Raw genomic sequence first — 25,448 nt, forward strand, 5'->3', positions numbered from 1 at the left:
CAGGCAGTTGGCCCCACCCACTGAGGAGTTCACAGTCCTGGAGGCAGGAAAAGGAAGTCAGGGGAGTTCAGTTAGGGAAGTGGAAGTGAGGGGAGTGAGAAGGAGTAAACTGACCGTGTCCGGGTGTGTGGCCCAGGCACTAAGAGCATGGTTGGCAGACGGTGGTGGCCGTCTGCAGGAGAGGCAGATCAATGCGGAACCGTAGGACCGGGGTCGGGCGGTGGCCCGCCGGTACTGAACCGGGGAGCGAAGTGAAGCCAGCACACACCGGCAGGGCCTGCGGACCCCGACCAAGCTTGGAGTCACCGTTAATAGGTCAAATCCATTAGTGACCGGAACCCCCGGGGTTTCCGAACATCCAAGACCCGATAGAAGGCAACGGTCCGACCAGTAGAAGGAAATACAGCTACCGCCACAGCTAGAGTTCCAAGGGCCAGAGCCTGCGGGCAAAAGGGCTCCTCCGGCACATATACATGCTGGGGAGCGGGTTACCGTTGGGAAGCCATCGGGACCGAACATACACAAAGGTGCAGGGAAAGGCAGCCACCACCAACCGTCCGGGAGAAACCACAGCAGCCGGCTGTGGGACCCGTCCATCCAGCCATTTGGTTTACCAGAGACTTTGCGTACATTTGTGGCTGAGTGAGTACAACCGTGCCATCCGGCACCGTGCTGCGCAGTCCAGGCGACCCTGCACCTTGCCAGCCCTGCCTCCCCGTCACCTCACCGGGCCCCGGGACCACCAACCCCTACCCACGGAGGGGGGGAAAACAACATCCCAGCTGCTCCCTATCATTGCTCCCGGGATCCCCGTCACCAGCAGCGGTGGTGCCCAAACTCACCACAACCCGTGGATGGCATCACGAACTAAAATAGCCCCAAACCAACCACTCCTTTCACTCACGGGCGAGGAGCGCAGCTCGAGTGAGTCCCTGGATCCGGCCCACCGCTCGAGCCACCGAGCAGCCTTCGCAGCAGCGCCGGACCCGAGCGTTAGCGAGCGCAGCGCAGTGGCGTCCTCCCCGCCCGCGACACATGCACCAAATCTGCATCTTCTGGCAAAAAAACGCATCAAAACTTCATCTCATTTTCATGCGTTTTTTTGCCAGAAGAGGCAGAGTTGGTGCAGTAATTTGCTGTATAAATTCCAGCACCAAATCTGCATCTCTTGGCATTAAACCGCACAAAAAATGCGGTTTTGATGCAGTTTCAGTGCAGTTTTCAGCCAGGAGATTCAAATTTGGTGCAGACATTTCTGCACCAAATCTTCATCTCCTGGTAGAAACCCACACCTAAACTGCATTTTTTTTCCAGGACATGCAAATTTAGTGCTGAAATTTATACACCAAATTTCTACATCTTCTGACAAAAATACATATTGTAGATAGGAAAGCTGTGAGGCATTATACTGTGTATAGAGGAGCTGTACATGGGGGGATTCAGAGGACATTATTGCTGTAGATGGAGTGACTCAGGGTACACTAATAAATATTAATACTTAAGAAGCATTATTGTTATAGGGGCACTTTAGGTATTGTGACTCAAAGGGGCACATAGGGAGCATTTTTACCTTCTAAAGGCTACTTTACACACTGCGATATCGGTCCCGATATCGCTAGTGTGCGTACCCGCCCCCATCTGTTGCGCGACATGGGCATATCGCTGCCCGTGCCGCACAACATCGCCCAGAGCCGTCACACATACTTACCTGTCCGGCGACGTCGCTGTGACCGGCGAACCGCCTCCTTTCTAAGGGGGCGGTCCGTGCGGCGTCACAGCGACGTCACTGAACCGCCGCCCAATCGCAGCGGAGGGGCGGAGATGAGCGGGACGTAACATCCCGCCCACCTCCTTCCTTCCGCATAGCGGCCGGGAGGCAGGTAGGGAGACGTTCCTCGCTCCTGCGGCGTCACACGCAGCGATGTGTGATGCCGCAGGAACGAGGAACAACCTCGTTACTGCTGAAGTAACGATTTTTGGGAATTAGGACCCGTGTAGCCGATTAGCGATAAATCACGCTTTTGCGACGATTTTACATCGCTGAACGCTGTTACACAAAGCTATATCGCTAACGATTGCGGAAGTGATTCACCAAAACCGTGACCCCAACGACAAAATTCGGGCGATATCGCAGTGTGTAAAGCCCGCTTTAGTGAAAAATATGGCCACTATTTTCTAAGGCAGGGTAATAATATTTTCTAGAGGCCACTTTTACCATCTAAAGCAGGGGTCTCAAACACGTGGTCTGCGGGCCGCATGCGGCCCGTCAGGCTGCTTCGTGCGGCCCCCAGGCCCGTGCCCCTGTTCACTATCGCGGCCAGTGCAGGGACCGCAGCCACTGCCTGCACTTTGTTAGATGAGTGTTTTGCCGGCGCTGCGTTCTCAGAGGCAAGGACTGTTCGCGCGCAGTGCCGGCAAAACAACCATCTGATCTGCCATAAATCGCTGCCAGGGGCTGCGGCACCTGCACCGGCCGCGATAGTCACCGGGGCACGGCCTGCAGACAGCAAGAAGCAGAGGTGAGGAGCCGAGGGAACGCAGGACAGGTGAGAAGAATGGTGTTTTTTTTATTTTTTTGTGTATGTGAAGGACAGCACATTAACCCCTTAGCGACCTATGACGTACTGGGTACATCATGGCTCCCTGGTACTTAAGGATCCATGACATACCCAGTACGTCATGGCGAAATCGCAGCCCCGGTGGCTGCGATCGCTGTTTGCGTTGCAAATAGCAAATACCTTAGATTCGGGGAGGAGGGGACCTCAGGAGGGGTGGTGTCTCCTCCCCGGACCTACGGAGGCTGTGATTGGCTGTGCGGCGTTCGTCAGCCAATCACAGCCACTGTAATGTTCCAGCCATTGAAAATGGCTGTAACATTGAAATCCAGCCATGATCAGTGCAGCTGTAGCACCGATCATTGGCTGGAGCTGGGTGACCTCAGTTTCACCCGCCCCCAGCTCTGATTGGAGAGACCGGTCTTGTGACCGATCTGTCCAATCACTGTGGATCTGGGGCCAGAGACCGCCCCCTCAGCTTCACTCAGGAATCTGTGGGTGGAAGCCGAGAGCGATCGGTAAATTATCACCTTTCACCCGCCGCCGCCACCACCCATTACTATAGAATAGGGACAAGGTGGGCACATGACTATAGGATGGGGGCAAGGTGGGCACATTACTATAGGATGGGGACAAGGTGGGCACATGTCTATAGGATGGGGACAAGGTGGGCACATGTCTATAGGATGGGGACAAGGTGGGCACATGACTATAACATGGGGACAAGGTGGTCACATGTCTATAGGATGGGGACAAGGTGGGCACCTTACTATAGAATAGGGACAAGGTGGGCACATGTCTATAGGATGGGGACAAGGTGGGCACACGTCTATAGGATGGGGACAAGGTGGGCACATGTCTATAGGATGGGGACAAGGTGAGCACATGTCTATAGGATGGGGACAAGGTGGGCACATGACTATAGCATGGGGACAAGGTGGGCACATGTCTATAGCATGGGGACAAGGTGGGCACATGTCTACAGCATGGAGACAAGGTGGGCACATTACTATAGGATGGGGACAAGGTGGGCACATGTCTATAGGATGGGGACAAGGTGGGCACATGACTATAGCATGGGGACAAGGTGGGCACATGACTATAGGATGGGGACAAGGTGGGCACATGTCTATAGGATGGGGACAAGGTGGGCACATGACTATAGCATGGGGACAAGGTGGGCACATGTCTATAGGATGGGGACAAGTTGGGCACATGAATATAGCATGGGGACAAGGTGGGCACATGTCTATAGGATGGGGACAAGGTGGGCACATGACTATAGCATGGGGACAAGGTGGGCACATTACTATAGGATGGAGACAAGGTGGGCACATTACTATAGGATGGGGACAAGGTGGGCACATGTCTATAGGATGGGGACAAGGTGGGCACATTACTATAGCATGGGGACAAGGTGGGCACATGACTATAGCATGGGGACAAGGTGGGCACATGACTATAGCATGGAGACAAGGTGGGCACATGTCTATAGGATGGGGACAAGGTGGGCACATGTCTATAGGATGGGGACAAGGTGGGCACATGACTATAGCATGGGGACAAGGTGGGCACATGTCTATAGGATGGGGACAAGGTGGGCACATGACTATAGCATGAGGACAAGGTGGGCACATGTCTATAGGATGGGGACAAGGTGGGCACATGACTATAGCATGGAGACAAGGTGGGCACATTACTATAGGATGTGGACAAGGTGGGCACATGACTATAGGATGGGGGACAAGGTAGGCACATGACTACAGAATAGGGACAAGGTGGGCACATGACTATAGGATGGGGACAAGGTGGGCACATGACTATAGGATGGGGACATTACTAAAAGATGGGGACATTACAAGGATGGGCATAATACTATTGGATGGGGACATTACTATAGAATAGGGACAAGGCTGGGGTCATTACTATAGGATGGGGACAAGGTGGGCACATTACTATAGGATAGGGAACATTACTAAAAGATGTTGGCCAACATTTCTATATAGTGATAATTGTAACACTAGTAGTTACAAGAAAGGGATAAAATGTAAAAAAAAAAAATAAGGCATGACTTTTTTTAACATCAAATTTTTTTTTTTTAGATTTAACCAAAGAATGTGCACATTTTTTATAATAAACAAGTGAAAAATGTTGAAAATCAGTCATCCAAAGGTGTGTAAAAAATATATATGGTACCAATAAAAATGTCACTTTGTCCTGCAAAGAATGCAGCCCCCCAAATTAATTTTTTCCTCGATGCGGCCCATACACCCAGCCGAGTTTGAGACCACTGATCTAAAGGGTTCAAAAAAGGCATAAGGGTCAAAGTGGTGGGCATTAAGAGGAGCTATATTATTGTACCACACAGCAGGTACAGTAATAGGGCGCATATGGCAGGATGAGGAGTTTGTGCAGGTTGCGAATAGATGGAGACCGGGCTGGAAATGTGAGAAGTCAAATGTGTTTTTTTGTAACCTCTGCAAATGGAGAAATTGTCATGTCGGTCTTGGCTAGATGGAAAAAATGGGAAAAGTGAATGACTCCGTCAGAAAGAATGTCAGCTTTTACTGTACTGTAATCAATTGTATGGTCTACAGGACTGTTATCTACGGTCACTGTATGGTGTAATATCAGTTCTGGTCTTTGTATAGAGAAATATTTTCAGTCTGATCATCTGCTGAGGTTCCCCTACACCCACAATTAAGGTGTACCACTGTAGTTGTAACCAAGCCCCACTTTGAATTTTTGCCCCTAGCTATAACCACGCCCCCCCCCCCCCACACACACACACACACACACACACACTCACACACAGACCTACACAGACCTGAGCTGGACCTACACCTCTGTGTAGACAAGGATGGTACAATGTTTGTAAAAAAGAACAGCCATGTATTTTTAATAATGTACAACCCCTTAAATCATGTAACTCCAATTTATAATAATATAAAGGTATAGAAAAAATTGATATATTTCAGAGATAATAATCTTTTTTCTATAGCACCAACATATTCCGCAGTGCTTTACCATTCAGAGGTTCATATACAAACAAACATAAGTAACAGTTAAATAAAATACAAAAATTAAAGCAAAAATAATGACAATCCTGCTCATAAGAGCTTACAATCTACAAGAGATATTCAACAGTGAGGAAATCCATGTGCATTAGAAGATGCAACGTAAGGATTATAAACTACTTCCAAAAGGTTAGTGATAATTGTTTTTTGGATAAAATTTCAGGATGATCCTAAAATGCACTCTAACCTTTTCAGGTGAACCTAATCTTTCTGTAAACTTTTGAATACAAGTGAATCTCATAGAAAACCTATGGGATCACCTGAGTCACCATATAGAGGCTTGTACCTCTGTACCCCAGAACTTCAATGACCGAGGGGGATGCCATGCATCAACAGTCAATAAGTCAACTTGTGAGCATGTCCAACTGTTCAATGTTTCATTACTTTTACCATGAATCGCCCAATAAATTTCTTGTTTGCACACAAAGTTGTTAATTTCTAGTAATAAATTAATTGCACTGTATATTTATTTTTATATACAGTTTTGGACTGCATTTATCTATTTATATAAATATAACCTAACCATTAAAATTCACAAACTTGTTGTGACCTAATTATGAAAACAATAATGGTATATATTTATTATATAAATCTACCACCACCTGTTCTGGTATAGCAGCTTTTTGTATTTGTATTTTAATAATTGCTATCTTTTTTGTATGTGCTTAATTTTGTACAACAAAGTATTCTTTTAGCCAAATACTTTGGAGAATTTTTTGTGCTATATGTATTATAAGTTTTAAGGCTATTGCTGTTTATAAAATAGGCTGGTGTTATTCATGCAAAATAACCTGCAAGGGTACCTGATCACACCATCAGCACAGGCGTCATCATCTTGCTGGGCAAGGGACTAGTGGGCCTCAGTGCTGTTCACTGATGAAAGTCAATTCATACTGAGCAGAAATTATGGCCACCACTGATGTTGGAGACATGAAGGAGAGTGCTATGCATCAGCCACTATTGTCAGCAGACAAGCCTTAGGTTTTGGTGATGTTACAATGTGGGTAGGTGTGTCTAGTCAATTCAGCACTTATACTTTGTGAATGGTAGAAGGACAAGCCCCTACTATTTTAATAACATCATTAATGAAGTCATTGTGCCTCTGCATTAACAACACAGGTCTAATTTAATCTTTATGGATGACAAACCTCCAGCTCATCGAAGTTCCATCATTAGGAAATGGCTGCTGGAGCCTGGGGCACCTCAGATGGAGTGGCTTGCTCTTTCCAGACCTGAATACCATAGAAAACCTATGGGATCAGCTGAGTCACCGTGTAGAGGCTTGTAACTCTGTACCCCAGAATCTCAATGACTGAGGGGGATGCCATGCCTTAGCAGTCAATAAGTTAACTTCTGAACAACACAAGATGTGGTTGTCAAGCTGTAATTGATGCTCAAGGCCTCATGACAAGTTATTAAGACACTGACTTTTTTTGGGGGGCATACCCACGACTGTTGGCTTTTGTTTCAATAAATTGTTTGTGATGAGGAAATCACCACTGCATGCTTCCACTTGAATGCCCTACTTTCATGATAAAATATTACTGTAGCGTAAACTTTTTAAGTTTTACATAAATTTCCCCCGAAAGCCAAACATCCCTAACATTTTGTGAGTAGTGTATATGGTGTATTAGAACACACAGTTCGTTTCATAGAAGGAGGTGATCGCTTTATCTTTTGGCATGCGATGTTGGGAATATGTGATTTGTAAATAGTATGGCTTAAATATAACTATAATTAAATTGTAAAGGATAGTAAAAAGTGACAGAATTTCTGTTCCATATAATATAATGTTATTTTAGTATTTGGACACAGCGTTATCCCCAATTCACATCTCTGTCATTCTTTTTTGTTTGTTTCATTTTTAACATTTCACCCTGCCATGTTTAAAATAGCTTTTTATTATTTGCATGACTGAGCCATTGAAAAGAGCAAACATGCATTAAACTTCCTAATCTAGTTGATTTGTACCATGAAAAGCCTGTCAAACAGAAGAGAAGAATTCAGCATGCAATCATGTTCTGCTGTCAGTATTCAATATTGAATATGCTTTGTACTCTAAAAAGACATTTCTAAGTCATATAAATTAATCCATTTTATTGCAAAGTTTAAATCTGGAGACATAAACCAAGATATTTTTGTAGAATGTGAGCCTCAGAAAGGGATTTTCTTTTTATTTGTCAGAGTAAAATGTCAATAGCACCATTAATAAGAATTATGCTTGAAAAAAAAGTCATGTGAAAAATGAAATTCTGTATTCTGTGTTTGTAATGACTCTACTATCAATAAATGTTCTGGCACCTACGTGGACCACCCAATAACTGCGCCTGTCTTACATACCATTGTATGCCAATTGTTCAACTGTAACTGTATCAGAACATACCAAATGCTGGAAAAATTAAAATGTGTTACCAAATACCACAGACTTGTTAGGAGAATATTATGTTGAGCTCAATAATTTGCCTTCGAGCTTCTATTTTTTTCTTTCCACTGCTAAAATAAAACAACCTTTTGAAATGTGTTATACTAGATTCAGTTACTCATTCTGTCCAGTATGGTGCCAATCAGATTGCCCAGCGGGCACCATCTGACTTCACTAATTGAGCCCACTTGTATGGTATGTGTGCATCACTTGTGCTGTAAAATGTGTAATGATGGTCACCTCTTAGTTTTGTACGCTGTCTGAACTTCAGGCCTCATTGACATGTCCATATTTAAACACGTATGTGAGAAAATCGTACTGATGTTAATCAGTGTTTTGCACCAGAGTGATATCCATGTGTCCATCTCTACCATCGGTGTGTCCTCAGTGTACAGTCTGTTTTTACTATCAGTGTGTCATCAGTGTACAGTCCGTGTCTCCATTTTTACCATCAGTGTGTCATCAGTGTACGGTCTGTGTCTCCATTTTTACCATCAGTGTGTCATCAGTGTACAGTCTGTGTCTCCATTTTTGCCTGTGTGTCATCAGTGTACAGTCTGTGTCTCCATTTTTGCCTGTGTGTCATCAGTGTACTGTCTGTGTCTCCATTTTTGCCTGTGTGTCATCAGTGTACTGTCTGTGTCTCCATTTTTGCCTGTGTGTTATCAGTGTACGGTCTGTGTCTCCATTTTTACCATCAGTGTGTTATCAGTGTACGGTCTGTGTCTCCATTTTTTACCATCAGTGTGTCATCAGTGTACAGTCCGTGTCTCCATTTTTACCATCAGTGTGTTATCAGTGTACGGTCCGTGTCTCCATTTTTTACCATCAGTGTGTCATCAGTGTACGGTCTGTGTCTCCATTTTTACCATCAGTGTGTCATCAGTGTACAGTCCGTGTCTCCATTTTTACCATCAGTGTGTTACAGTCTGTCTCTCCATTTTTTTTAAACAAAATTTTTATTTCTTTTCTTGTAATGGTAAAATAGGGTACAGAATGAAGAAAATAAGAGTCAACAAATCAAAATAGCAAATAACATAGTCTCTACAGTTTATCAATCAAATACTTGTCACGGTCATCATATTTGCTCCTTCCCCTTCTTTGTCAGTGTATATTTCCATTATTCAGTCTCCGCTACCCCCCTTCAGCATTCCTTCATAACTTGTTACAAACATTACTTATAAACACTATCCCTCCCATTCCCCCCTCCCCTCTCCATGCAACACGACCCAGAATTTGGCCAACTATACTTTCAGCTCGCAATGGGACCCGGACAGATCTTCCTTCATGTACCATTCCGTAGACATAAATGTGGACATTATTTGTATTATGTCTTCTCTAGAACATATAACGCTTATGAACTTTCTCCATTTGCTGAAAAATTTTGCTGTCATCCTTTCTTTACACCTCTCCACCATCACCTTCTCCAACATCAGCGTTTTTTTCAATTGATTAACAAGTTCTTCTTTTGTTGGTATTTCCTTCACCAGCCACTTGTGAAGAATAGCCCTTTTACTTATCATTGCTATATCATGGAAAAGATTCGGTAACTTGTCTCCCCCTTTCTCTCCCTGCTCCCGATGTGTCTCCATTTTTACCATCGGTGTGTCATCAGTGTATGGTCTGTGTGTCTGTTTTTACCATCAGTGTGTCATCAGTTTACAACCCATGAGTCCATTTTTACCATCCATGTGTCATCAGTGTTTTTCACAGATGGATCAATAAATAGATAAATTACAAAGCTACTCCCATACTTTTCAGTGTTAAAAACGTACAGTAAACAGATGACACATGGACACCATTCATGTACTGGACGTGTTTTTCACCCAAAGACTCATATTGGTCCTTTTCATCCATGCTACTGATATAAAGTGGACATATCTCCATGTGTTTTGCACGGACACATGGTCCATGTAAAACACAAACATGTAAATAGCTCCATAAATTATAATGGGTAAGTGTTGTAACCGTGAAAATGGATACCACACATACGTTCCAGACGGCGATTGCCACACAGAGGAGGCGCCGGATAGGAGAGCAGCAACATCCATCGGACCAGACCGCCCCCCTCGGTGAGTGTTATAAAAGTGTTTTTTATGTTACACAGCGCAGCCTGGACTCGTATACAGAATTCTAGAATGCTGTATATAAGCTCAGTGGTGGTGGTGACCACAGCTTATAGCTATAATCATGTACAGGTTCCCTTTAAAATCAGAAACATATCTATTTACCTTTAATACCATTGCACATCACTGGAATCGCCAAAGTCATATATTTAGACCAATGGAGATCTGATAATATCTATAGAATTGTGGGGAAAAGTCATCTCAGAATTTGTGAGGTCAGTCATTGTAATCTGTGATTTTACTGTGACAATTGCATGATGAACGTTACCTAAGATTTATCAAAATGTACGGAGAAACCTTCAATGTCACTTTTTGCTTTAGATGTGGTTGACCGTATGGAGAGAATCCCTAAGTATCAGTTCTCCATTTAAAGACTATTAGATTTGTTTTCCAAATAAAAGTCAGATATCAATGAGAAGATCCATGTTTCTAAAGCTGAGATCGCTAGGATCAGGACCTTTACAATGTGACAGTAACTTGAGTGAAATAAAATACCTGATAATGGAAAACTTTTCTATACATGCCAACATTAAATTGCTATGTGCTATTTCTGAGGTAAATTACTAAAAGTAGGTTCCATTAACCGTACCACTTATTCACATATATTGCCCTTAGTGGTTTAATGATGTACAATGTAACCACAGTGAGCCAAATAACCAACTCATATTTAGCACATAGATAAATATGGAGCCTTGTCCATGGTCACATCAGATCTAATCCAACATCTCAGATTTCATATGCATTTATTTTAATTGATATTACAAAGTTTACGAGAGTGGATAAGCAGTAGTGTTCAATTTCACCTAAGTGCTTCTTGCTTTTTTGCAGTTTTAACTTTACCGCTAATCAAAATTCTTGGTCTGCCTTGAAGGAAATACTGGAGTAAGGCCTGCAAGTCCTTCATAGGCTAAAGAATCATCATGGCTGCTGTACGCACATTCCTAGCAGCTGAGAAATGTTTGATAAAATATACGCAGACTACTCTATGAGAGTCCTTTTATTATAGCAGAAGATGAAAGTGGGTGACCTCTGAGTATCGAGGCTTTTCAAAAGTAAGGTTCAACAGGATATGGATTCTTAGAAACCCACTCATCAAGTTACAATAAAGATCAAAAATAAGGGTCCGCTTGATGAGACCCTTCTCCAGAACCATAGTTAGGCTTTCATTTATCCAATGCAAACATTCAGTTTCCTAATCTAGTCCTGTATCTGATATTCTAACCAAATCACAGAAGCAGCCAGCACCCAGGATATATGAGCATCCAGAACCCTCCAATTATATCCCTATAGAAAGTCATGGAAAAGAGTCTCTCCTGCTTGAAGGTTCATAGAATTTTTTTTTAATCCAGCACAATCATGATTCCTCCACCCAGTGATCAGGGCATGTTAACCTGTCAGATGGATTAGTGACAGCTCAATCATCCAACCTGGAGCTGGGGTATGCTGAGCGGTCAATGTTTTGAGTAACAGCTCAGTCATCCAATCTCATACTGGGTGGTGCTTGGTTTCTGCCAGTGTTCCCTGCTCTCGGTAATTGTCTAGCTATTTAGCTGAGCAGTATTAGCCTTCTGTTTGGTAGTGTTTGTTGGCCTCAGTTATCTCTGTTCTGTGAATTGATCTTTTACTGCCAGACCTCTGATTTTGTTTGACCATTTCTTTGCCTTGTCCCTCTACTCTGATACTCTACTCTCCAGGTATTCTGACTCTGGACTGTGAGCTGACTATGCACCTATCTATGCCCTTAACCTTGACGTGCTCTCCTGGTACCTGACCAGGAACGTTCGACTATCCTGCCTCACGACTGGTCCATGTAGTATCTAGTGTCACACATACTAGTGTTTCCTTAGCTGTCATAGGTGTGAAAACCTGATAAAGTTTTAAAACAAATTTTCTTAATCACATTAATGCTTTTTAGTATTTTCAGGGAGTTGATACACACGGCACTTCTGTGGTGTTGCACAAGTAGGGTCCAAAACTGTCTCAAGTATATGTAGAATATTGGCACTCAAGATTTATGTGAATAGTGTTTTTATTGTGAAGAACTTGTAGGACCAGCACAAGCACAGGCGTTTCGGTCAAAAGACCTTCATCAGTTTGTGTGAAGAGGGACCTTGGAAAGTATAGTAGCGTGGCGAGCGGCGTAGTTGGGTATGACACGGTGTCCACTGCTGTCTATGTGGCACTGGCACCACTGGCAGTGCCACATAGACAGCAATGGACCCTGCTTCATACCCAGCTACGTCGTTCACCACGCTACTATGCTTTCTAAGATGCCTCTTCACATACACTGATGAAAATCTTTTGACCAATTATTTGGCTCTGTATGGGTTTGACAGTTACTTCATTCTGTTTTTTTCCTCTATAACACCCTTTGTAGTCTGTCTCTATCGGCAGAATGTCTTGTACTCTTCATCTCGCTATGATACAGTGCCTCAATTTTGTTTGGAGCGCTCTAGGAATGAAATAGGTTCTTCCTCTTCTGCAACGGGTTGATTTAAGAAACTCCTATCTAAGCTCATTACATACTCAAAAAAGATAAGAAAGAGAAATTAGAGAATAAGAAATTAACACATTTATTGTAGGGAGAATGAACAGTGTGTTGATAGAAAACATGGATTGTAACAAATGATGAAATCCACTGGCAGTGCCAGTGCCATATAGACAGCGGTGGACACCGTGTCATACCCAACTACACCACTCGCCACGCTACTATACTTTCCAAGGTCCCTCTTCACTAGAGATGAGTGAACCGGTCGCGGTTCGGCTCGAGGTCGGTTCGCCGAACGGAGGTCCCGTTCGAGTTCGGTTCGCCGAACGTTCGACGAACCAAACTCGAACCGCATAGCAAACAATGGCAGGCATTCACAAACACATAAAAACACCTATAAAACACCCTCAAAGGTGTCCAAAAGGTGACAAACAACTCACAACACAACACAAACACATGGGAAAGTGACAAGAACAAATTCTCATGCGAAAACAAAAGAGCATAAGGAGGAAAAAGAGGACGAGACACAGATATAGGCATGGCACGCCCTTCTAAAATCATGTAAAACACCGCAAGATGACTCTAAGCGGAGTCTCCCTTTTTTCCAAAAATTGGGCCCCACACACACCCACCCATTCAGTGGCAGCACTTGTGCCCTAGTTGCAAACAGGATGTTTTGATTTGCATCAAGCACATTCAAAAATCTGCCATTCTTAACCGTCCCCAGGATGACACCGGGGTAGGTAGCAAAGTCTTTCCTGATCCCAGCTCTGTTCATCTTGGATCATTTTTAAAAAACACAGCAAGCAAGGGTTACTCCAAGCGGAGTCTCCCTTTTTTTTCCAAAAATTGTGCCACACACACACCCACCCATTCAGTGGCAGCACTTGTGCCCTAGTTGTACACTTCACAGCAAGATTTGCATCAAGCACATTCAAAAATACGCCATTCTTAATCGTCCCCAGGATGACACCGGGGTAGGTAGCAAAGTCTTTGCTGAACCATGACTTGTTCATCTTGGCTCCTTTTAAAAACAATGTAAGCAAGGGTTACTCCAAGCGGAGTCTCCCTTTTTTCCAAAAATTTGGCCACACAGACACCCCATCAGTGGCAGCACTTGTGCCCTAGTTGCAAACAGGATGTTTTGATTTGCATCAAGCACATTCCAAATCCACAAGCATTTACTCTCCCCAGAATGACACAGGGGTAGTAAATTCCTTGTGGATCCATGACTTGTTCATTTTGATGAACGTTAGTCTGTCCACATTGTCACTGGACAAACACGTGCGCTTATCTGTCAGCACACACCCAGCAGCACTGAAGACACGTTCAGAGACAACGCTGGCAGCTGGACACGACAAAATCTCTAAGGCGTAAGTGGAGAGCTCTGGCCATTTTTCAAGATTTGAAGCCCAAAATGAGCAAGGCTCCATTTGCAAAGTCATGGCATCGATGTTCATTTGGAGATACTCCTGTATCATCCTCTCCAGCCGTTGACTATGTGTTAGACTTGTTGTCTCTGTTGGCCTTGCAAAGGAGGGTCTAAAAAAATTATGAAAAGATTCCATAAAATTGCTGTTACCAGCACCAGATACGGTCCTACTGGTACGGGTAGACTGTTGAAGATGACTAGACCGTCCCATGTTTGTCAAGTTACAACTGGGAGATTCACTCCCTGCACCTGCAGGGTTGTTTGGTGGAAAAGCCGAGCTAAGATCGAGTAACAGCTTCTGCTGATACTCCTGCATACGTGCGTCCCTTTCTATGACTGGAATTATGTCACAAAATTTGGACTTGTACCGGGGATCTAATAGTGTGGCAAGCCAGTAGTCATCGTCACTTCTAATTTTGACAATACAAGGGTCATGTTGGCGGTAGTGCAGAAAGAAAGCACTCATGTGTCTTGCGCAGCCATGCGGACCAAGTCCACGCTGTGCTAACCGTTCTTTCTTCCTCTGACATCTCCCCCCAACCTCTTTCAACTGAAATTTGACCAAGGTCTCCCTCATCCGCTGAGTCTTCCATGTCCATGGACAGTTCGTCCTCCATTTCTTCATGTTCTCCTGCACCTTCCTCAACATTTCGCCTGCTACCATGCGCCCTTGTTGATCCCTGTCCCCCATGGTCCCATGCCTGGCGCGTTGGTGATGATGAACGTCTGGACCTTGGAGATGTTGTTATGTCTTGCGCATATGAATCCTCCTGTAGTTCCTCCCCTTCCTGTTGTCCCACCCCCTGACTCCGAATAGTGTTTAGCGTGTGCTCCAGCATGTAAATGACTGGAATTGTCATGCTGATAATGGCATTGTCAGCGCTAAACATATTCGTCGCCATGTCGAAACTGTGCAGAAGGGTGCATAGGTCCTTGATCTGAGACCACTCCATCAGGGTGATCTGCCCCATCTCTGCATCTCGTTGGCCCAGGCTATACGTCATGACGTATTGCACCAGGGCTCGGCAGTCGCTGTAACATGTGGAGAGTCGAATTCCAGCGTGTCGGCACATCGCATTTCAGGCGATGAACCAGCAGGCCGAAAGACTTCTGGAGCGATGCAAGTCGCTCAGCTGCGGCGCTTGAACAGCGGAAGTGAGCAGACAGTTTTCGTGCCCTGGTCAGAAGGCCATCTAGGCCGGGATAGTGTGTTAAAAATTGCTGGACAACAAGGTTCAACACATGAACCATACAAGGTACGTGTGTCACCTTGCCCAGGCGAAGGGCCGCACCCAGGTTTGCAGCATTGTCGCACACGGCCTTACCAGGCTGCAGGTTGAGTGGAGACAACCATTTATTAAACTCGGACCGCAGAGCTGACCACAACTCCTCAGCTGTGTGACTGTGTGTTATTCCCAAGACATGTCAAGCTAAAGACCGCCTGATGACGTTGCGCTCTGCTGCCAGCATAGTAATGAGGGGTGCGTGATTCCTTCTGCGCAGTGAGAACGCTGGTGGCATGACCAGGCAGGCTTGGGGCAGAGGTGGAGGACACAGATGAGGTGGAGGAGGCAGAAGCAGTGGCGGAACTTGGACACACAGAGGATTGACACACAAGTCGTGAGGATGGCAAGACTTGTGCAGCAGACCCTTCACCATCTATCACCATAGTTACCCAGTGCCCAGTCAGCGACATGTAACGTCCCTGTCCATGCTTACTGGTCCAAGTATCGGTGGTAAAATGCACCCGCTCACACACAGAGTTTCTCAAGGAAGCGGTGATGTTGTGTGCAACATGCTGGTGTAGCGCGAGCACACCTTTCTTAGAGAAGTAGTGGAGACTGGGCATCTGGTACTGGGGCACAGCAACAGACATAAGGTCTCTAAAATCCTGTGTGTCCACCAGGCGGAAAGGCAGCATTTCGGTAGCCAAGAGCTTACAGAGGGATAAAGTCAACCTCTTAGCTTTGTCGTGGGTCGCAGGAAATGGCCTTTTATTTGTCCACATCTGAGGGACAGAGATCTGGCTGCTGTGTGTAGACGGTGTTGAGTAGGGTGTCCCTGGAAAAATGCAGCTTTGTGAGGAAAGTGCAGTCGGAGACATGATGTTGCCTTCATCCAACGTTGGTGCTATCGATGTCTGAGAGAGCTGTACACACGCACTTGTTTCCCCTTCCAAACCAACTGACGACCTACCAAGCAAACTGCCTGTTGCGGTTACAGTGGTGGAAGTTGTTCGTGAAAAACCAGGTGTGACAGCTGTCCCCACAGTCCTAGAAGATGAAGAGCGCGCGGATGCACTGGAAGGGGCAGGCTGTGGATGGTTCGCTCCGCTAGGCCGCATTGCAGCACGGTGAGCTTCCCACTGGGACCTATGATATTTATTCATGTGACGATTCATGGAAGAAGTTGTCAAACTGCTGAGGTTTTGACCTCTACTAACAGAATCATGACAAATTTTACACATCACATAATTTGGGCGATCTTTTTCTATGTCAAAAAAGGACCAGGCTAGGCAAGGCTTAGAGGGCATGCGACCTGCTGAGCCCCCGCGACTAGTGCTCAGAGGCAGAGTGGTGGCTGATGATGCAGTTGTAGACGTGCTACCAGTGCTCCGACTCTGTCCAGGAAGGCGCAAGGTAACTTCGTCGTCGGTTGCATCCTCCTCCACCGCCTCTGTTGACCTCCTCGAGTGCCTGACTGTGGGTTGACAGTAGGTGGGATCTAGAACTTCCTCATCAATTGTTGTGTTTGCACTCCCCTCACCCTCAGACCGAGCCTCTTCTTGCCCTGACCGAATATTTAAGTTGTCATCCCAATCTGGTATCTGCATGTCATCGTCATCAGTATGTTCCTCATTGTCTATAACCACAGGTGTTACAGTTTGTGACAAAGGGTCAACATTATGCTCAGAAACTTGGTCCTCATGGCCTGAATCAGAGTCACAAAGGTTCTGGGCATCACTGCAGACCATTTCCTGGTCTGTACTCACTGTAGCTTGGGAGCAGACCTCTGATTCCCAGGCTATAGTGTGACTGAACAGCTCTGCAGACTCAGCCATCTCACTTCCACCATACTGTGCAGGGCTGATGGAGACTTCAGAGCTGGGAGAAAGCAAGTTTGATTGGGATGACAACTCAGAGGACTGGTGTTTTTTGGATGCGGTAGTTGAGGTGGCTGAGAGGGCACTTGTTGGACCACTTGAGATCCATTCAAGCATTTTCCTTTTTTGGCCATCATCTACCCTTGTTTCTGTTGTTCGTGTCCGTAAAAAAGGGAGCACATCGGATTGTCCACGGTAACTAGTAGACATCTTACTTTTGCTGGTAGATGGTCTATCTTCAGCAGATGTTGATGGAGCTTTGCCACCATCCCCACGGACAAACCCTTTTTTTCCTTTTCCAACACGCCTCTTCCCCTTTCCACCAGCATCTGTCATTTTGCCACTCATGTTGATTGCGACAAGATTGTGCACTTAAAATGTGGTAGTAAAAATTGAGAGGTGGTGTAGATTGCAGGGGTGGTCTAGCTTTATTAACAGCAGAATAATAAAGAATAATTATCCCTGACAATGCAACTACGGCCCTTAAACTGGCAGCATAAATTGCTAGTATAATGGCTTAGTAACAACGAGTTGGAGTGTGCAATGCAGGCAGATGTGCTGCAAATATCTTTGCAGTAGTGGGACTATACAGAAGTCCAATAGCCACGTTTAGGATGCCACTAAGTTCACTCAGTGTTTGCTAGTATAATGGCTTAGTAACAATGAGTTGGAGTGTGCAATGCAGGCAGACGTGCTGCAAATATCTTTGCACTAGTGGGACTATACAGAAGTCCAATAGCCACGTTTAGGATGCCACTAAGTTCACTCAGTGTTTGCTAGTATAATGGCTTAGTAACAATGAGTTGGAGTGTGCAATGCAGGCAGACGTGCTGCAAATATCTTTGCACTAGTGGGACTATACAGAAGTCCAATAGCCACGTTTAGGATGCCACTAAGTTCACTCAGTGTTTGCTAGTATAATGGCTTAGTAACAATGAGTTGGAGTGTGCAATGCAGGCAGACGTGCTGCAAATATCTTTGCACTAGTGGGACTATACAGAAGTCTAATAGCCACGTTTAGGATGCCACTAAGTTCACTTAGTGTTTGCTAGTATAATGGCTTAGTAATAATGAGTTGGAGTGTGCAATGCAGGCAGACGTGCTGCAAATATCTTTGCACTAGTGGGACTATACAGAAGTCCAATAGCCACGTTTAGGATGCCACTAAGTTCACTCAGTGTTTGCTAGTATAATGGCTTAGTAACAATGAGTTGGAGTGTGCAATGCAGGCAGACGTGCTGCAAATATCTTTGCACTAGTGGGACTATACAGAAGTCTAATAGCCACGTTTAGGATGCCACTAAGTTCACTCAGTGTTTGCTAGTATAATGGCTTAGTAACAATGAGTTGGAGTGTGCAATGCAGGCAGACGTGCTGCAAATATCTTTGCACTAGTGGGACTATACAGAAGTCTAATAGCCACGTTTAGGATGCCACTAAGTTCACTTAGTGTTTGCTAGTATAATGGCTTAGTAATAATGAGTTGGAGTGTGCAATGCAGGCAGACGTGCTGCAAATATCTTTGCACTAGTGGGACTATACAGAAGTCCAATAGCCACGTTTAGGATGCCACTAAGTTCACTCAGTGTTTGCTAGTATAATGGCTTAGTAACAATGAGTTGGAGTGTGCAATGCAGGCAGACGTGCTGCAAATATCTTTGCACTAGTGGGACTATACAGAAGTCTAATAGCCACGTTTAGGATGCCACTAAGTTCACTCAGTGTTTGCTAGTATAATGGCTTAGTAACAATGAGTTGGAGTGTGCAATGCAGGCAGACGTGCTGCAAATATCTTTGCACTAGTGGGACTATACAGAAGTCCAATAGCCACGTTTAGAATGCCACTAAGTTCACTCAGTGTTTGCTAGTATAATGGCTTAGTAACAATGAGTTGGAATGTGCAATGCAGGCAGACGTGCTGCAAATATCTTTGCACTAGTGGGACTATACAGAAGTCTAATAGCCACGTTTAGGATGCCACTAAGTTCACTCAGTGTTTGCTAGTATAATGGCGTAGTAACAATGAGTTGGAGTGTGCAATGCAGGCAGACGTGCTGCAAATATCTTTGCAGTAGTGGGACTATACTGAAGTCCAATAGCCACGTTTAGGATGCCACTAAGTTCACTCAGTGTTTGCTAGTATAATGGCTTAGTAACAATGAGTTGGAGAGTGCAATGCAGGCAGACGTGCTGCAAATATCTTTGCACTAGTGGGACTATACAGAAGTCCAATAGCCACGTTTAGGATGCCACTAAGTTCACTCAGTGTTTGCTAGTATAATGGCTTAGTAACAATGAGTTTTAGTGTGCAATGCAGGCAGACGTGCTGCAAATATCTTTGCACTACTGGGGCAATACAGTAGTCCAACAGCCACGTTTAGGATGCCACTAAGTTCACTCAGTGTTTGCTAGTATAATGGCTTAGTAACAATAAGTTTTAGTGTGCAATGCAGGCAGACGTGCTGCAAATATCTTTGCATCACTGGGGCAATACAGCAGTCCAACAGCCACGTTTAGGATGCCACTAAGTTCACTCAGTGTTTGCTAGTATAATGGCTTAGTAACAATGAGTTGGAGTGTGCAATGCAGGCAGACGTGCTGCAAATATCTTTGCACTACTGGGGCAATACAGCAGTCCAACAGCCACGTTTAGGATGCCACTAAGTTCACTCAGTGTTTGCTAGTATAATGGCTTAGTAACAATGAGTTGGAGTGTGCAAAGGGCAGGAGGGTACAGTGGCAGAGTTGTGGGTCTCTGGGTAGAGGAAAGGAAGCCTGCCTTTCTATCCCTCCTAATGGGGAAATGCAGCGAGGAAATCCCTGACCTTAGCTACACAGACGCTGTCATCTTGTGTAGCTGTTAAACTCTGTTTTAAACTCTGTCACCTATGGCTCTGACCCTGCCGGTATGAGCCCTTAAAAGGACTGATAGAAAGTGCTATCCCTAAGCTGTCCAGCGCTGTGTATGGAGCGTATACAGCAGTATCGGCGATAGGAGCTACGCCAGTGATGTCTGACACCAAGGATGCAGAAGGCAGATAATGGCGTGCTGGAGGAAAATGTCCGGTTTTATAATACAGGGACATGTGACATGGACATCCTATCACACATGCCGTTGCTTCTCTGGCTAAAAGTCCACTTAGCTGTGTGTGTGTCTGGGATTGGCTGACATGCTGGCCCGCCCCACTACACGCGCGCGCTTAGGGAAGGAAGACAAGGAAAAAAAATGGCGATCGCCATTATCCATACAGCAGTGATCTGAATGCGCTGTTCCCGCACACTATACACTGAAATGTCATAATAGTGTGAGTCACAGAGTGACTTACACTATTACAGCGGAAAGCCAGCTAGTAATTAGCTTGTCTTTTTGCTGCTAGAACCGTTCTCGAACGTATCTAGAACTATCGAGCTTTAGCAAAAAAGCTCGAGTTCTAGTTCGATCTAGAACAGCCCCCAAAATCACTCGAGCCGCGAACTGGAGAACCTCGAACCGCGAACCGCGCTCAACTCTACTCTTCACACACACTCATGAAGTTCTTTTGACCGAAACGCCTGTGCTAGTGCTGGTCCTACAAGTTCTTTACAATAGAAACCACTATTCACATTGATCTTGAGTGCCAAGTTTCTACATCTATTAGTATTTTCAGACATATATTAGCACATACTGTCGGTTCTACCTAAGCCCATGCATCTGCAGCCATCTTTCATTTTTATGCTAGCAGTTTCCTCCTCATTTTTCAAAGAGCCTGTGCGTTTCTATTTTTCCATAACCATAGTTGTTTGGGCATTTTGGGTTGTTTTTTTTGCAGGATGAGTTGTAATTTTGAATGACACTAACCATTTTACCAACAGTATATTGAGAAATAAAAAAAAAATTCCAAGTGGTATATTATGGTGAAAAAAAATTCTGCCTTTTTTTTTTCTTTTTTTGTCACAGCATATTTGGTATGGTAAAACTGACATGGAAACACGACTCTCCAGGTCACCAACTTGCACAAACTTTTTTTTAAGTAGTGAAAATTTTCAGCAGTTTGTAGAAAAAAAAATAAGGTTTGTGTCACTCTTTTCCAAGACCTGTAATGTTTTTATTTTTTTTATCATTGGAATTATTACTGTCGCGGGCAGAGGGGATGCGCTCGCCACGCTCGGGTCCGGGGCTTCTGCTACTGTTGCTCAGTGGCTCGAGCGGTGGGCCGGACCCGGGGACTCGAGCAGCGCTCCTCACCCGTGAGTGAAAAGGGATGGTTTGGTTAGGAAGATTGTTCGTGATGCCACCCACGGGACGTGGTGATGATGGCACCACCGCTGCTGGTGACGGGGATCCCGGGAGAGATGGTAAGGAGCAGCTAGGATGTTGTCCCCTCCGTGGGTAGGGGGTTGGTAATCCCGGGGCCCGGTGGTGTAACGGGGAGGATGAATGGCTGGGGTGCAGGGTAGCAAGGACAGCGCGGTGCGGTGCCGGACGGCACTGGTGTACTCACTCAGACAATCACTGACAGAGTCTCTGGTAAACCAAAACGGCCGGATGGACGGGTCCCGCAGCCGGCTGCAGTGTTGTTGGGCTCTCGCCGGACGGCTGATGGTGGCTGTCTTTCCCTGCACCTTTTAGAAATGTTCTGACTCCAGTGGTTGCCCACCGGTAGTCCGCTCCCCGGCGTATAGGTGCCGTAGGAGCCTGTTTTGCCCGCAGGCGCTGGTCCTTGGATCTCTAGCCTTTGGCGGTGGCTGTATATCCTCACGGTGTGAGCGGTTGCCTTCTGTCGGGACTTATTTGTTGGGAAATCCCTGGGGTTCCTGTCACACTCGGATTTGACTATTGACGGTGGCTCCAAGCTTGGTCGGGGTCCGATGGCCCTGCCTGTGTGTGCTTAGCTTCACTCCGCTCCACGGTTCGGTACCGGTGGGCCACCGTCCATACCCAGTCCTTACTGCTTTGCAGAGTTCCACCAACTCCTGCAGACGGCCACCACCGTCTGCCAACCTTGCTGTCAGTGCCTGGGCTCCTATCCAGGCACACGCAGACGTTTCACTCCTCTCACTTTCACCTCCAAAAACTATCTGTCTCATTTTCCCGCCTCCAGACCTGTGAACTCCTCGGTGGGTGGGGCCAACCACCTGGCTCCGCCCCACCTGGTGTGGGCATCAGGCCCTGGAGGGAGGCAACAAGGGTTTTTGTGTCTGACTGTTGTTACTATCCGGCACACCACAATGTAATGGAAGAGTCCTTTTCTAGCCATACCAAGGACTCTTCCATTACATTGTGGTGTGCCGGATAGACTTTATTGTATTGCTGGACTTATTATTCCAGAGCACCCGCCCCTCCAAGTGAGCCAGGTCTATTCTATTGACTTGACTGTTGTTACTGTCTAGGGTGGGGGGGGTGTATGTTGGTATGTCTTTGACTACCTGGCTAGTCCAGGGTGTCACATTAAATTTGTTTGTTACAATCCATGTTTTTTTTCAACACACCGTTCAATCTCCCTACAATAAATGTGTTAATTTCTCATTCTCTAATTTTTCTTTATCTTTTTTGAGTATGTAATGAGCTTAGATAGGAGTTTCTTAAATCAACCCCTTGCAGAAGAGGAAGAACCTATTTCATTCCTACAGCGCTCCATAAAAAATTGAGGCACTGTGTGATAGTGAGATGAAGAGTACAAGACACCGTGCCGATAGAGACAGACTGCAAAGGGTGTTATAGAGGAAAAATACAGAATGAATTAACTGTCATACCCATACAGAGCCAAATAAGTGGGAGCCTGGAGTTCCACTTTACATAAATATTTTACTAATTCAAAAATTACCGCATTTTTCGGGTTTATAAGATGCACCAGATTATAAGAAGCACCCCAAATTTAGAGAAAAAAAAGGTAAAAAAAATGGGGTCCATCTTACAATCCGGTGGTCTCTTGCCAGGTGGATGGCAGTGGGGGTGGAGACAGGGGTGGCGGTGGTGGAGCAAGTCGATGCTGCGGGCAGTGCGGGCGGCGGGTGTCCCAGATACTGTGAGGTAAGCAACTTCCAGAAACTGTCGGCGGTGCGGGCTTTAAAGAAATGGCGCCTGTAGTCAGCGCATGTGCAGATTGAGCTATTGGCTCAATGAGAAGCCGAGTTCTCATCTGCGCACGTGCAACCTCCGAGCACCATTTTTCACCAACAAAAATTGTCCCAAATCAAGACAATAAAAGTGATTCACGCTAAAAATGTATGTACTTTATTAATTAAAATAATTACATATAGTAAAACAGACGCCCCTGGAAGAAACAAGGGCAAAACGGCGTTTGGGTGGAGGGACGTGTTCACCCAGACCAAGGCTTTGTACTGTCACCTTTTAGGTAATTATCTATCCTTTGGTTTATTTGTACATTGAGAGAGATTAGATTTTGGCTTTATGCAGCAGCGTAGTACACTTTATATCTTTCTTGGTGGCTAATTCTGATTCTTTTTCTCTGTGTCTGTATAATTTGGTTAATAGCAGCATGAGTGGAGTGTTAATATTCTCTACCAGGGTTCATGCAATTGTTTGCAATAATATATGGTCAGTTTATCATCAGGGTTTGTGCAATTATTCCAATTAATATATGGCCTTACTGTAGTATTTAGTTGGTGTGACGCCCTGGACTAGCCAGGTCGTCCCAGGTAGTCCCATGCACACACACACCCCTCCCTAAAAAGGTGACAGCAGCCAAACTTCAAAACCTTGACACCACCCTCCAATTTTGATGTCCACACAAGGGGGGGGGCGGAGCCAGGCAATTGGCCCCACCCACCGAGGAGTTCACAGGCCTGGAGACGGGAAAAGGCAGTAGTTGAAAGTAGACGATTAGTCTTGACAGTGGAGGAGAGAAGTCAAGTCCAAGGCCAGACCTGTGACCAGGCCTGCCATAGTCTACCAGGTGTCTGGGTTGGAGCCCAGTCACCTCTGGCAAGGAGGCAGATGGTGGTGGCCGCCTGCACAAGCTGGGATTACAGCCGGTGGAACCGTAGGGACCGGGGTCGGGCGGTGGCCCACCGGTACCGAACCGGGGAGCCGATTGGAAACCGGAGCACCAGGAGGGGTACTCAGACCCAGTACGAATCCCAGAAACCACTAGGCTAAGTCAAATCAACTGATTGAGGACTGGACTTTAGGACCTTTCCCACACAAGACCCGACTGAAGACAACAGCCCAACCATTAGGGTAAAGCCACCGCCAAGGCATAGAGACCCAAGGGGCCAGCGTCTGCGGGCAAACAGGGCTCTCCCGACACCCAGCAAGCCGGGGAATGGACTGCCGTTGCTTAGGCATAGGAGTCATACCATTTACATTAAGTTGGTGCAGGAGAAAGGCGGAAACCACCAACCTGTTAAGGGAGAAGCTGCAGCCGGCTGCGGGCCCCGTTCAGTTCATCATCCCATTTGGTTTACCAGAGACTCCAGTGTGTTGTGTCATAGTGAGTACACCAGTGCATTCGGGCCGCGCAACGCGCTGCACTGCACCGACACCCCAGCACGCACCCGCTCCCCCGCCTCAGCACCTCCCTCGGGCCCCCGGGACCATCACTCCCTTATCCACGGAGGGGTCAACACCAAGCTGCGTAACACAGTCCCCGGGAGGCCTAGTCAATGGCATCGGTGGTGTCCATCCATTCACCACAACCCGTGGGTGGCGTCACGAACTTACACCCCTTACAAACAACCGCGGCCCCGGCCGTGGAACTCCCCACCAAAGTCCCTGCGTGTAGCGCCAACCCCCTTGCAGAGCGACATGGCCCCCGGGTCCGTGAGGAGCTCGAGCCACCCACCGTATGAGCACGGATCTGAGCGGCTCGGCAGCCAGCCGAGCCCGTGGGGCGGTACATTGGCTTCACATAAATTATCATTTTATGAATTATTAATTTATTATTTGGTGCGCAAATTGAATATTTACACTTATATATTTAAAAAACCTGTTTTATACTTTTTGTAAAATATTGCATAGAATAATTTTATTGGATATTGCTGCTATTCTACATTTTCTCCCCCTTTAGTACATATCTGGGTATTTATTGTGGTCCTTCTCAGGAGTAATACTCTCTGTTTTATTATATATAATTATTTTAATTAATAAAGTATATACATTTTTAGCATGAATCGCTTTTATTGTCTTGATTTGGGACAATTTTTGTTGGTGAATCATAATTTTTCCTAGTGTCATGCACAAATAAAGAGGTATTTTTGGTTGATTAACCATTTTAACCATTTTAACCATTTTTCTTAAGTCTGC

Source organism: Anomaloglossus baeobatrachus, chromosome 1, assembly GCF_048569485.1.
Source record: "Anomaloglossus baeobatrachus isolate aAnoBae1 chromosome 1, aAnoBae1.hap1, whole genome shotgun sequence".
Classification (NCBI taxonomy): domain Eukaryota; kingdom Metazoa; phylum Chordata; class Amphibia; order Anura; family Aromobatidae; genus Anomaloglossus; species Anomaloglossus baeobatrachus.